General features: G+C 33.4%; 1 long non-coding RNA gene across 1 annotated transcript; it reads right to left on the bottom strand.

The window, feature by feature from the left end:
- Window positions 1-37: 37 nt before the first annotated feature.
- LOC135802911 (uncharacterized) lies at window positions 38-2,056 on the bottom strand. The gene is made up of 3 exons (XR_010550659.1): window positions 1,842-2,056; window positions 355-438; window positions 38-267 (listed from the first exon to the last, which is right to left on the bottom strand). It is a non-coding gene; the product is annotated as an uncharacterized lncRNA (long non-coding RNA).
- Between the last annotated feature and the right edge of the window lie 13,467 nt (window positions 2,057-15,523).

Raw genomic sequence — 15,523 nt, 5'->3', positions numbered from 1 at the left:
GGCGCGTGTATCATTGAGATACGCCCTTGTTTTATTTTTGAGCTCCGCTGATCTAAGTTTACGTCAACGCAAATTAGAAGATAAGTGTCGAATATCATGCAATATTTGAATGAAACTTAAACTGCCTTTTACTGGAATCGACTAACGTCATATAAATATATTCTTTGTATTTACCTGCTATTAATGGCAACGCTTTGATGTCTTGAACTGAATGAATGAAGTAGTGGGTGACGGATAGATTTGATGTTTTTTGTAAGAAAATCTTTCCTACAACAAAAGGATTAAAAACAATCACTCAATTATTACAAATTTAGCCATTTGTCTTAGGAGAAAAATAAAAGTTTGTGTATTTACGTAAAATCAGGTTGCCGCTCTGTCCATGATTGGTAGATTAAAGCCGTTAACATTAACCAAACCATAGAACCCATTTTAAAACAACTAGAACATAATAGAATATAGTCATGGTTAAATCTACATGTGTTAAATCAGCACGTAAAGCACACAACCTGATATTGTGAAACAGTTCTAAACATCTATGGAATATTATAATATACTAGCTGCCCTGCCAAACTTCGTTCCAACTTTGCTGTCCTGAATATTTTCGAGATTACTGCACAATTACTCATAATTACTCACAAACTCACAATTTCCATTTCAAAATTGACAAATTCATTTTTATAATTATTGTCACAAAATTACTTCCTATCCGTTAATTATTTATTTTAGGCGTTTTTTTACTTTTGAGAAAAACTGGAACTGTAATATTTCCAAGTAACCTAAACACAAACCAAAAATTACATCAAAATCGGTTCAGCCGTTTAGGATGAGTTTAGTCACATACCCATCGCTTTTCCACATGACTATACCAACTAATTTCACAGCAAAAGCGCGAAATATAAATTTTAGATTTAATTGTTTTAAATATATACTCCATTATATTGTTAAGGAGTAATGTAATTTCACTCAACAGTATATTTACACCCTCTTGTGTGTAAGGATATCAGGAAACATAGTTTGATACTATTTTGAACCCCTCCGGGTGAAAATGTAACGTAACAATTTAACGTTGTGTAAAGTGCTCGTTTCTGGCGCAGATTTGCGTTCGACGCTGCCTCACAACAAGGGTCCTCTTAACTTTTATTTCAACATACAAACAGGGCCTACAAAGCAACTGTTTTATAAGCAGTTAACAACATATTGTTGATTGTTTGAATACAATCACCGCGCCAGGAGTGAAATGATGACATGGAATGGATTTTGATGTTTTTGATGTACTAAAGACTTCCTTTAATCAATATGTCTGCAGCAAAAATATTTCGTGAACAATGTTTTTCAACATGTAATAATTCCTCCACAAAAGCACAGAGCTTTTTATGCTAAACAATCTTCGATCACTGTGCCTTGATTAGTTAAATAAAACTAAAATTTAAGGAGGTTTGGAGGTGTTTATAATTGAAATTATATTTGAGTTTTCTCTTAAGTGACCCCCATTATCCACTTTTACCCTAAAAGAAGTTGCGTACGAATATAAACTGTTGTTATTGTTGTTAATTGTTACCCCGATGAACAACATGGGTTCTTTTTAGAAATTATATAACAGTTTGTAAGTTCTACATTAAATGTGACTTATAAATCATATTTCTAATATTATGCTTTATTGATAATTACAATTATTCGTATAGGTATTTTAAATTACTTTCCAAAAATAACATTTAAAAAATGGATGATAAGTATTACTAGATTTCAGTTTTTTCTACTTAGCAGAAATTAATACAGCTGTCATTGCTTTTTTCTTGATAATAATACACATGATCAAAAACGTAATTTAAGTTTCTACTTACTTTTTGTATCTTTGATGTTTGCGAGACGAAAAAGAGTAGCAAAACACGCACTTTATTATAATTATATGATGCTTATTTATTTTGACACCTTTCACGTTCCTGTTGTTGACTACTACTCGACCGAAGTGTGTTCCGTTGGAATACCGTAGTTCAACTGAGTAGTCTCTATCGCTGCACCGTTGCATCTGTCCATTATGTCCTAGCAACAGCGCTCGCGCCGTCTAGAAAATATACGCAAATATCAGTGCAAATTGTTACTAACTTTTAATGTTACATTATACGACAACATTTGTTCAGAGACTCTGAATAAAATAACAATAAGAAATCGTTTCAATTCAAGAGTCCTGACAAAATAAACAAAATCTTGTTCTCATTGATTTGATCTGTTTGAATTGATTATTAAAAAATACTTGTCTATACTATAAACGCTTCAAACTTTAAGTATGTTTTGAATGTCTTCAAAGCGCATAGCACCTTCTGTCATGCTGTTTAATGTTGTTAGAGATGACTAACACATAAATTACAAGCTAGGTGGCCAAAACATCGAAAATTTGAAACAACTGTAGAAATACTTGTACAAATTAAAACACGAAAGTGCTTATCAATAATCAAGAAAAACAATATTGAAGGTTAGGAAAGAATGAGTATGTTGTAAAATACAGTGCATCGGATGTATTTGTCGAGAGGAAGACGACTAAGATGAACTCCGCCAGCCGATTTAAATCACATTACGGTTATAAATATAGGTATAAGGATACAGAATAGTGAAAAGTGTGTCAGTTGACATCAATAATTTAGATTGAATATTTATTGGCTTTAAGATCAAATCAAGTTACGGTAAGCGACTGTCAATGATAATAATCTTACGGCAAACCATATATAACAAATTCAAATAATGTTAAAATTTAAAACTTTAACTTTTTTGTTAATAAAGATTTCGTATTCAACAAGACTTCTCTCACTCCCTACTCAGTTTTCGGCCTTTATTATGATACATGTATCAAGTGTAGTTGTAATGTTTACAATTACAGTGGAATCCCGGTAATGCCGGATTATAACTTATACGTTATAACTTGTAATAAGTACGTATTTCCTAATGTGCATATTTTTTATAAGTTTTATAGCATTAATGGCGTAAATTTTATAATTTGTAAAACGGAATTTTTCTATTGTGTTGTTTAATTCGGTAAATTTTAATTCAATAAATCTTATCATTGAGTTTGTTATTTGCCGGATTACCAGGTACCTACTCTTTTGTAAAAGTTTCGGATTGTAAAGCGTCTTAGGCAACACTCTATAATCCGACAAATTCGTTGATCCTACAATGCCCAGCAAAGTGTTTGTCCGATTACCGGGATTCCACTGAATCATTATGCTATCTCAGAGCAACTCTCCTATTAACTATTATTACTATTATTATTATTATTATTATTATTACGTACTGACACACTTATAATAAGTAAGTTACTTTTTGTTAACACTAAAATTTATCTAGAAATCTTCTATGCTATAAAAATGAATCGCAAAAAGTGTTGGTAACCGCTTTTCTCAACAACGCCTGGACCAATTTGGCCAATTCTTATTTTAAAATGTTTGTTAAAGTCAAAGGGTGGTTTTGACGAAAAGAAAAATTCGAATAATTACCGGGAAAATGAGGAAAAGCTGAGTTTTCTTCTTCCAACTGATAAACGCAACGAATGCCGATGATTCATTGTTTTATGTGGTGTTTTGCTCAAAGGGTTTTCTACTGAGTTTTCTTTTGTCATCTGATAAACAAAACAAATTCCGTAGCTTTCTTCGGTTTATTTTTATTTGATTGTTTCATTTCGTTTTTTGTCAAAAGTGTTTAATTACCTATGGTCATTAATTATTGCATGTGATACAAGTTCGTGGAAACGTAGATACTCACTGGGGTGTTGGTTCAATTGAAACGAATTTTTTGCACCGACTATAAAATACCTATTTTTTACCCGGCGCATATAATAACAAATATCAGTTTCAATTTCATTGTAGTGCTTTGTGATATACGTTTTTTTTTTTTTTGCTTTTTGCTTGCTTTGCCTACCTGGCGCATAGACAATCCAATTTGATGCTATTCCAACACAGGAACAGGCTACATACAATTGACCATGTGAAAAACATGGGTTTCTAGTTTTATACCACAAACACTTAATGATTGCCCCTGGGATTTGTTTATGGTCATAGCAAAAGCAGGTCGCACTGGAAACTGATGCTGGGAAAAGCGGTTACCAACACTTTTTGCGATTCACTTTTGTATAGATATGTCGAGGGCTTCCGATGTATGTTGCTGGAAGAATAGTAATCCGACCAACATTCTGGACATTTCCATCAGTATTAATCACATCTCGAAGCTGAATATACCCTTCAAATCGGAGTTTGTTCTGATTCAACCTGATGAATGTTAATCTCTTCGTTTCAATTTTTACGTACATGTCAACAACATATTTGTGATATAATCGCCGACATTTCAATATGTGATTTTCTTCATTTTCGCGAATCATTAGGCGGCATGAATAATTCATTTGAACAGTTCATTGAACTAACTTTTTTCTTGGTTTCCAAACCTGTAAATTGATTTTTGTTTTAAGAACAATAAAATATAAAATTAAAATTCATAATATAGTGACGGAGATATTATCTCCACAGCTAACTAAATCAATATTTCAATTACCTGTAATAGGATCTATCATCTTGATTGAGAAATCATAGCCATCTTCACCATGCCAAAATATAATAGGATATTGCAGTGCTTCATATGAGCGGTGTGTTTCCTTTATACGTCGTAATTGATCATTCCGACGATGTAAATCAATATCACCGAATTCCAAGTTTTCTCCAACTACAACGATGGCAACTTCATCAATAGTTGGTGCATTGAAACGTCTTCCTTGTGGCCCCGCAGGTGTTTTATCAGCTCTGATTACAATTCTGTGATTATCAGATGGCATCAGATCTAGTGCAGTTTTAAACAAAATAATCAATTGATTGCGTTCATGAAATAAAGTTTGTAATTGTTCTACAATTGACCTCTTTACTGAATTGTTATGTGAGTAACGCAGATCAATTTCTTCGGATGAATTGCCTATGAAATAAATTTGCAGGAATTTATAGTTACGAGTATAACACTCCGACGTGTTATCGAAACGTTTGTCGGATTTGCCCCGAACAACTCGGTAGAAAACGCCATTTGTTTTGTGTTGAAAAAAAAACTCAGCTTTTCCCCATTTTCCCGGCAATTATTCAAAATTTTCTCACCGTAAAAACCACCCTTTGACTTTAACGAACATTAAAAAAACAAAGATTTGGCCAAAATGGTTAAGGCGTTGTTGAGTAAAGCGGTTAACAACACAATTTGCGATTCATTTTTATATTATAGACTAGCGACACTACAGAAAAGCTGTGAACGTTGTATATAAAAACATAGCGGCCCGCTACGGCTTCGCACGGGTTTAAAATATATAGGGGCCCGTGGCCCGCACGCGTTAAATTTGGAGTAAAACTATCCACCTTTCCCTATACCATGAAGATTTCCTGCTGTCTTTGGAATATCTTCGCTGCTAAATTCAAAGTGCTACAGGGAAAACCGCGGCCTCAGACGCGCTATTTATAGGCACGCTCTTGCCGCACCGGGCGGCCGGCCGGCACCGCCGAAAACGCTACGTCCGCAATTTTAAAAAAATCCGTTGTGCAGTTTCAAAGATTTAAGCATACAAAGGGACAGACAGGGAAAGCGACTTTCCTTCTCCAAACAAAAACATCTACCGGTCAACTTCAACCCACACGTACACACATACACACGTCTATGCTTGGAGGGGGAAGCTACGAAACATCGCACAAAGAGCAGACGGGAATAATCGAAAACTTTGTATTTACGATATCACATTAGAAACCTCAAAAATAACAGTACTTCTCCACTATTTAATGGATGTTATTATACATACAAACCTTCTTCTTGAATTACTCTATCTATTAAAAAAAACCGCATCAAAATCCGTTGCGTAGTTTCAAAGATTTAAGCTCACAAAGGGACCGGAAAAAAAGCGACTTTACTTTATACTATGTAGTGATTACTAATTCATCTATATCCTATCTTAATATATATAAATCTCGTGTCACAATGTTTGTCCTCAATGGACTCCTAAACCACTTAACCGATTCGATCCAACTTGAAAGATAGGATAGTTTAAATCTCAAATTATAGTCGCAATTTTAATTTATTGCTAATTATTTGTGTGTTATTATTTGACAGAATACAAAGTATTCTATTATCCCCGTCTCCTTTTTGTGCGATACTTCGTAGCTTCCCCCCCTCCCTAAACATAGACGTGTGTATGTGTGTACGTGTAGGTTGAAGTTGACCGGTTGATGTTTTTGTTTGGAGAAGGAAAGTCGCTTTCTCTGTCTGTCCCTTTGTATGTTTAAATCTTTGAAATTACGCAACGGATTTTAATGCGGTTTTTTTACTTCCGAGCGAAGCCGGGGTGGGTCGCTAGTATATATATATATATATAATTTTCGTTTCACAGTGTTAATTATCGTACCGTACTCCTCCGAAACGGCTTTACAGATTTTTACCAACTTTTATATGCGTATTCAGTAGGTCTGAGAATCGACTACTTTCTATTTTTCATAGCCCTTAGTGATGAGGGTTGTTCACCATTAACTTTTTTTTTAATTTTTGGACGAATTTTTTTATTTTTACTTTTTTATAATGCGGCATTAAAAAATACATCCCTAAATTTTAACTTTTTTATCACCAACCCCAATTTTTTTATAGCCATTTAGTAATTTAAACATTTTTCATCCCGCTCGAAGGAAAATTTTAAATGCGTATGCAGTAGGTCAGAGAATCGACTACTTTCTATTTTTCATACCGCCAAGTGATAAATGTTTTTCACCCTTATTTTTTTTTATTTTGGACAAAATTTTTTGTTATTTTTTTTTATAATGTGGCATTAAAAAATACATACAACCCTAAATTTTAACTTTTTTTTATTATCAATCCCACTTTTTTATAGCCAATTTAATAATCCAAGAATTTTTCACTCCGCTCGAGGGAATGAAATGGAAGCTGGTCTCCTGTTTCACTCACACAATAAGACTTCTCTTACTCCCTACACAATTTTCAATGGTTATAGTTAGTGTATTAAGTGTTGTAGTAACGTTTACATACATTATATAACCTTAAAAGTTTCATCCCCCTCGAAGGAATGAGACTGAAGCCAATAAATAATAAAAATCAATAAGAAATACAACAACCAAACAGTCTTAGTATTCAACGAAATAGGGGACCAACTATTAAACAAAGGACCAAAATTCAACTTCCCAACCACTCTACAATCAAAAATCGAAATCACCATAGAAGATGCAGATAAAACCATCCTACAACTACCAGCAGAAGAACAAGAAGAAACACGACACACCACAGTAAGAGAAATTAACAAAATAATACCCAAACACAAAATCTACAACAACACAAAAAATAACATAGAGCACATAAATATAATCATCAACAGAATAAAACAAAAACTAATTAAAAATAATGCAATAATAACAATAGCTAACAAAACCAAAAACTTAGTAATAATAAATCAAGACGAATACATACAAAAAACAGAAACATTCTTAAATCAAAACAATTACACCATACTAAATAAAGACCCAACCAACAAATATATCAAAATAATTAAAGATAATATTAAAAATACAATGGTTGTAGAAGAGGGAGAGTATTAAGCTAGTAATATATTGTTGTCACAACGATATTGTGAGGGTATAACGTACAGTAAGTGTTTACTTAACTTTACTTAGCTTAATTAAAGATATTATAAATAACAACCCAAAAACAACATAAAAACAACAAACATATATACAATATTTAAAATCCACAACCACCATAACTAAACGCACTACCAAAAATACATAAACCAAACATAGCAATCAGACCTTTAATCGCTATCTTCTAGGGCTCTATAGTCTAAGAGCCCGTGACGGCCAGACTGTGTGTACCCAACACACCAAAGAACGATTCCCAATTAAGAAACCTGGATCGCGGTTCCTTTGGCTGTTAACAGCCAATATAAATGTACCAATTATGATGTCCATTTGTTATTTTAGCAATGCATTTTGGCATTTTTTATTCGTAAAATTATTATAAAATGCCCTGCTTTGCTTAGACACTTGGAATGGTTCCAACCCCAGCCAGACACTAATTCTACTTACGTCATATTAGGACAGCTGAATTTATACCGCTCGCTACGCTCGCTCCCAATCAATTCTCTTCTGTAGGTAATACCCATATTTAGCCACTTGCTATTTAATATAATTATTATATTTAATATTAATCAATGGCGGATTATGGCCTAGGCGCACTAGGCGCGCGCATAGCCAAACAAATTTGATGCTTTTCCAACACAGGAACAGGCAACATACAATTGACTGGGTTTTCTAGATTTATACCACAAACACTTATTGATTGCCCCTGGGATTTGTTTATGGTCATAGCAAAAGCAAGCCGCACTGGAAACTGTTGCTGAGAGAAGCGGTTACCAACACTTTTTGCGATTCACTTTTGAATAGATATGTCGAGGGCTTCCGATGTATGTTGCTGGAGGAATAGTCATCCGACCAACATTCTGGGCATTTCCATCAGTATTAATCGCATCTCGAAGGTGAATATACTCTTCAAATCGGAGTTTGTTCTGATTCAATCTGATGAATGTTAATCTCTTCGCTTCAATTTTTACGTACATGTCAACAACATATTTGTGATATAATCATTAGGCGGCATGAATAATAGTTCATTGAACTAACTTTTTTCTGGGTTTCCAAACCTGTAAATAGATTTTTGTTTTAAGAACAAGAAAATATAAAATTAAAATTCATAATATATTGACTGAGATATTTCCTCCCCAGCTAACTAAACTATTATTTCAATTACCTGTAATAGGATCAATCATCTTGATTGAGAAATCATAGCCAATAGGATATTGCAGTGCTTCATATGTGCGGTGTGTTTCCTTTATACGTCGTAATTGATCATTCCGACGATGTAAAACAATATCACCGAATTCCAAGTTTTCTCCAACTACAACGATGGCAACCGCAGGTGTTTTATCAGCTCTGATTTCAAATCTGTGATTATCAGATGGCATCAAATCTAGTGTAGTTTTAAACAAAATAATCAATTGATTGCGTTCATGAAATAAAGTTTGTAATTGTTCTACAATAGACCTCTTTACGGAATTGTTATGTGAGCAACACAGAACAATTTCTTCTGATGAATTGCCCATGAAATAAATTTGCAGGAATTTATAGTTATAACACTTCGACGTGGCCTGAACAACTCGGTAGAAAACGCAATTTGTTTGTGTTGATTAAAGAAAACTCAGCTTTTCCCCATTTTCCCGGCAATTATTCAAGTTTTTCTCGCCGTCAAAACCACCCTTTGACTTTAACGAACATTAAAAAAACAAGAATTGGCTAAATTGGCGGTTAACGGTTAAGCGGTTAACAACACAATTTGCGATTCATTTTTATATTATAAATTACTATTTTATTCATAACAATAAAATTATTAATTTTAGTGTATTTGGCACGATTACTTCAGTTAATCAAGTTTTTCATACTGACACACTTATAATAAGTAAGTTACTTTTTATCTACACAAAAATTTATCTAGAAACTAGGAATAATAAAACGTTTTATCTGTCTGTCCCTTTGTATGCTTAAATATTTGAAAGTACGCAACGGATTTTGATGAGAGGAAGGTTTATATGTATAGTGACATGCATTAAATAGTGGAGAAGTACTGTTATTTTTGAGGTTTCTAATGCGATGTCGTAAATAATTACATTTTTTCCGCTTACATTGCAAACGCAGGCTGAACCCTACGAGTTTTATCAAAATAATATACTAAGTCTTGTATACATTGAAAAGGTCTACAGAAAAGTCCGGGATGGTATATGTCTATCTCTTATGGATAAGCCACAATAACTTTTTTGTCATTTACTATTTACGACAAATAATGGCTAATTTTCGAAGCGATTGTATCCAGTACTGCATTAATCTTTAATAGCGTACAGTAAGTGTTTACTTAACTTTACTTAGCACAGCATTAATCCTTAACCAATTAAATACCTTGAATACATTGTTCATTTAATATAGACTATATGGCCCTTTACACCGTATGATTTAAGTGAATATTTTCGAAGATATAATAGATTTAAAAATTGTGGGACGTAGCGTTTGCGGCGGTACCGGCCGGCCGCCCGGTGCGGCAACAGCGTGCCTATAAATACGAGTAGCGTGTCTGAGGCCGCGGTTTTCCCTATACACTTTGAATTTAGCAGCGTGCGAAGCCGGGACGGGTCGCTAGTTTAATATATAATATCTATCTATCTATCTATCTATCTATCTATCTATATATATAAAATTTGCGTGTCACAGTGTTTGTTTCCATACTCCTCCGAAACGGCTTTACCGATTTTTACCAAATTTTATATGCGTATTCAGTAGGTCTGAGAATCGGGGTTGATGTTTTTGTTTGGAGAAGGAAAAGTCGCCTTCTCTGTCTGTCTCTTTATGCGTAAATCTTTGAAACTACGCGGATTTTTTCCCAAAGTACGGTTGTAGCGTTTTTGGCGAACCGGCCGGCCGCGGTTTTCTCTATAGCACTTTGACTTTCAGCGATCGGGCACGTTTATTATATCCAGACTCTCCAGCGAGGAAAATAGTAATACTTAGGTAATAAAACGAGCTTTTCAGCGCGACAACGTATCCAGTAATTATAACTAAGTTACGATAAATAATTGTATGATAGTAGTTTTAAAATATAAATTAGAGGTATTTCAGTAAAAAAAGACTGAAAAAAATAGAATAGAATGTCTTTTGTTTTTATGATTGTTGATTATCTTTTGTTCTAAATGGTAAGAATTTAGATATTTTTTTACTGTAGCACATACTATAAAATGTAAAAAGTAAATTAGGAAAAATGTAGTGTATGAATTTAGATATTCCAAAGATAGCAGGAAATCTTCATGGTATATAGAGAGGGGATTGTTTTACTCCAAATTTAACGCGTGCAGGCCACGGACAGTAATGAATAAATCAAAAACTACTGGATCGATTTTTAATTACATGGGCTATATATTTTTATACCACAACGTTCTGGTTTTCTGTAGTGTATTTAGTATCAGTATTGCAACCGTGCGAAGCCGGGGCGGGTCGCTAGTAATATATATAAATCTCGTGTCACAATGTTTGTCCTCAATGGACTCCTAAACAACTTAACCGATTTTAATAAAATTCGCACACCATGTGCAGTTCGATCCCAACTTGAAAGATAGGATAGTTTAAATCTCAAATTATAGTCGCAATTTTAATTTATTGCTAATTATTTGTCTGTTATTATTTGACAGTCACAATTATCTCCAAATGATTTTAACAGGTGTCGATACCTTTCGACTGTTATTATTATTAGTTGACAGATAGAAACTCATTTTTAGAAATGGAAACTGTGAGTTTTAATAATGGATGTGGCACATATAGCTAAAAAAGTCTTTCAGAAATTTCGAAAATATTCGTGAAAGAGTCGGGACAACGTTCGACAGGGCCGCTAGTATATTTACATATAGTAGGTAATGCTTTTTGGTTCGAGTGGTAGGGGCCGGTTAAGTGAACGGCACGTACTTAATACTACCCTGCCGACGTGCACATAATAAAGCCGACCCTGCACGCATAAAACACAACCGTTAACGTTACGAAACCGTTACAGGATTCGCTTATATGGTTTAGCCTACGGGAAAAAAGAGCACACAAATATAATGTTTTTATCTCCGTCTCCCCTTTGTGCAATTCGTAGCAACTAGGATTCGAAGGATTGCGAATGAAAGGACTGAAGAAGAACCAAAAATTGCACGTGAAAAGCGCCGTGTTAGTATGACTCGACTTCGTGCTTCTCAATCACAAGAGCAAAGCGAGGCGGAACAAAGTTTGAGAATGAGAAAAGGATTATGATTTAGGCACGGTTTAATATCAATTTTAAGGGCTGAAATGGGTCTCATATTTTTTTTAGGTCAAAATCTAAAAGTTTCGGGGGCGTCTGAAAAATAAAATCCATTTTGGGAAATAACGGACACCCTAATGTGTAGGTACAAATTTTCATGATGATCTGTTAAGTAGTTTTTGCGTGAAAGCACGATAAACTTCAGGACATACGCATTTATAATATTAGTAAGGACTTAGTCATACATTATAATACAAATGATTAAATTGAATTAGAAAATTGACAAAAAAATTTCATGAAATAATTCGGACATCGTGATATGTACACAGTGGCAAGTATAAAGTGAAAATTAGTCAATTAAACATGTTCAAACAAAAATTACATAAATTGAACACATGTACCACATAATATTGACCCAATTGACTTATATTTTTATACCACAGATGTACCTAAATTTATTTTGTCAAGTCAAAGTAAATGTTGTAATCATTTAAATTACAATAATGTTATCATGTGTTGCTTAATGAATATAATATATTGAATGTTAAAATGGCAAATAACTATATTGATATTAATTATTTTTGGCAATCCTTCTTCCGAAAGAGATAATAATCCCTTGGTGCGCGTGGTAAATACGCGACTTGCATGCTATAATCAATAATCACTTTGAACTGTGCTTTCTACGCATTGTTCGTCAAATCCAAGTAGAAATTAAATGAACTTAATAACAACGCAGTGCAGCACAAAATACAAACAGATATACCTCACCACATGTAACTGTAATTCTATACTATCAATATCCATCATATCCATCAAGGTCAGCATTATGCAGGAATTAGTATTCGCTAATTGGTGTATCTGTACCAGTCAGAAGGAATTTTATTAGAACAAAATGAATCACCAGGTTCCCATCGCGGCTGTGAACCCAATTAAATTCCAGCATTGATTTAATTAACTTTGCCGTTTGGATTTAACAGCCTCACCACGCACTCATCTATTATGGCCACTGAATTGCAGATTTAATAAAGTAAAGTTATTAGACAAAAAAATTCTAAACTTCTAAGTACATACGTATTTTATTTTATTATTTACAATACCTACAATATTACAAGAGTAAATGCTCAGTGCATTCAAATAGTGCTTTTAATTTCAGAAGCCTAAATTAATGGAATATCTAATAAATTAATATCCAAAAGAGCAATTCGCATTAATTTCAGTTTCTGATAGTGTTTCCACAGTTCAATCCTGTTCGAAGTCACGCTTTCATTTCAAACTTGAATTATGCCACTTGTTGCTTTTATGTAACCCTTGTACTCGTACTATAGAAGGGCCACTCGGTTAATAGTGTTTGGCAAAATAATGTTAGTGCAAACTGCCAGTAGAATGAAACTTCTTTATCATATGGCACAAAATATTTGAGTAATAGGTACACATTTCTATTGTTACTTGCATGTTAGATTGCTAGTACATACTTTTGTTTTTGTCATTTAAATATATGTTTTAATGTTTCTAAATACGAGTTTGCATCAATTTGCAAATTCTGGGTATTGTGCAATACCCAATAATGCGTTGAAATTGAGTTGATTAAATGTCAAGCACCCAACCAGATATTGTAAAATTGTCCGAAACATTGATTTTCAGACGTATTGAAAGAACAATGCCGAAAATATGTAACTGATTCGTTATTACATTTTCATAACTTTTGTCATATTTGTTGGATTTAAATGTTGTATTCTATTCTATATAATATAGAATAAAATAAGTTTTGAAGTTTTCAAATTTTTACAATAAAACATGTTTTATCATACAGCCGATAAATATATTTAGGGTAGACTGGGTACGGTTGAAACATTTTAGCATTTATCATGTATAGCATCGGGATTTGTTATGCGAACGATGTCGGAAATATACTACATAAAAGACCTTATATCTGTCTACTACAGGGCAATGTTATTTAAGATCACTGTATAGTATTTTCTGTATAAAATCAAATTAAAAAAATTTTGTCATTTGTTTCAACCGTCCCCATCCCAGGGTCGGTTGAAACAGTGTCTGGGGTCAATTGAAACACATGCAAATAATACAAAATATAACCAATTATCATGTTTTATTAATCTTCTAATAACATTTTTCGAATGGTAATGGCACATTTGACTATCAGAAATAGTTTTATGAAGAAATATTTAAGTCTTTGGCTATATTTATAATCTAACATTATTTTTGATCAGCCTTCAAAGTTTTATATTAAGTACAACTCAAACTAAATAATAATCAGATGTAATAATAATAATCAGTAATAATCAGAACCATATAAAATGAGTCGGAAAGGAGATATGCTCAAAAAACTGTTTTTTGACACCATTTTTTCAAGATGATGGCGCGAACGCACAAGATACGAGGTGGCAAAGTTTAAATTCGTAAAGAGCACCTCGAAATCTAGGTAGGTATATGAATACCAATTTTCAACAATCCCGCACTATTTTCCAAGCAACCACGTGTTTTAGCACCAAATGACTGTACTAATAATAATAAAATTAAAATTGGCATCTAAAAATCAATAAAGTTTAATTAATAAACTGTTTCAACCGTACCCACAAATAATGTTTCAACTGTGCCCACCCCCCCATCTTAGTATAAAACGGTTCACAGTAAGAATAATAGTAAATTAAAATAAAAACTTATCATACTACAATATTCTACAAACTTCAATTCGACTGTAATGGCACTCTCAATCATCTAACTATAAACGAAATCTTAATAATTGCAAAAATGTAGATACAAAAATACTGACTTTTCCGTCAAAAAACACAATGGGGCCTCCTACAGACAAACACAGCGCCCGAAGAGCGACGCAATACTAAAATTCAAGTTTCGACTTGTCGCCCGCTTCGTACTCCCCTTATACCCTTCACCTTATCACGCACCATTCACGAGATATTCACTTTGTTTAAGCCGTCCACCGTTTCAACCGTACCCAGTCTACCCTACCTATATAGTTTTATTATCAAAATTTGTATAATTAATACAAAGAAGAGGAAAAAGAATCTTTTATTTTTAAACTTAGTGATTATGTCTTAAAAAATGATTTTAACATCAAAATGGGATGAAAACAGTCAGAAGCCAATTAAAAAAGTAAATGGTATTAGATGCAGCCTTACATTTGGCTCACTAATTATAGCTTCACATGTACTGTTTAATATCAATTGTATTAAATTAGCTTTTGTCGGCGACTTTGGCCGCGTAGATTTTAACATTAATTTCCACTCCAAATTATATTTATTATTTTATATATTTTAACTATAACTTAGAGTACAATCCAAAGGCAGTAAAATAAATGAAATAAAATGCTATCGGGCGCTTGTTTAATTAATTAACGTACTCACTAATTGCAAATCGCTCGCGGCTGGGTCTCCTAGTAAATTCCACCAGAAAAAACATGAACTGACTTGAATTCTATTGTTTACGAATATCATTAAAAGAGTAGTTGCAACTTTGTTTTTCTACCTTTATCCACATTTTCATGCAGTACCTTGATTTAGGGTAGACTGGGTACGGTTGTACCATTTTTTAGATTTATGCCTGTAGGCTTAATAGGATTTTACTTAGCGCAATGGTACTTGTCATAGTTTAATGCCTAATCATCTGGCTACGTTTT

Source organism: Atheta coriaria, unplaced genomic scaffold (assembly GCF_025399875.1).
Source record: "Atheta coriaria isolate IRGN ID8LTWV9N9 unplaced genomic scaffold, Caltech_Dcor_3.1 hic_scaffold_65_pilon, whole genome shotgun sequence".
NCBI classification, from domain to species: Eukaryota; Metazoa; Arthropoda; class Insecta; order Coleoptera; family Staphylinidae; genus Dalotia; species Dalotia coriaria.
The sequence above is the reverse complement of the archived record's forward strand: the minus strand, read 5'-3'. Positions and strand labels throughout refer to the sequence as shown.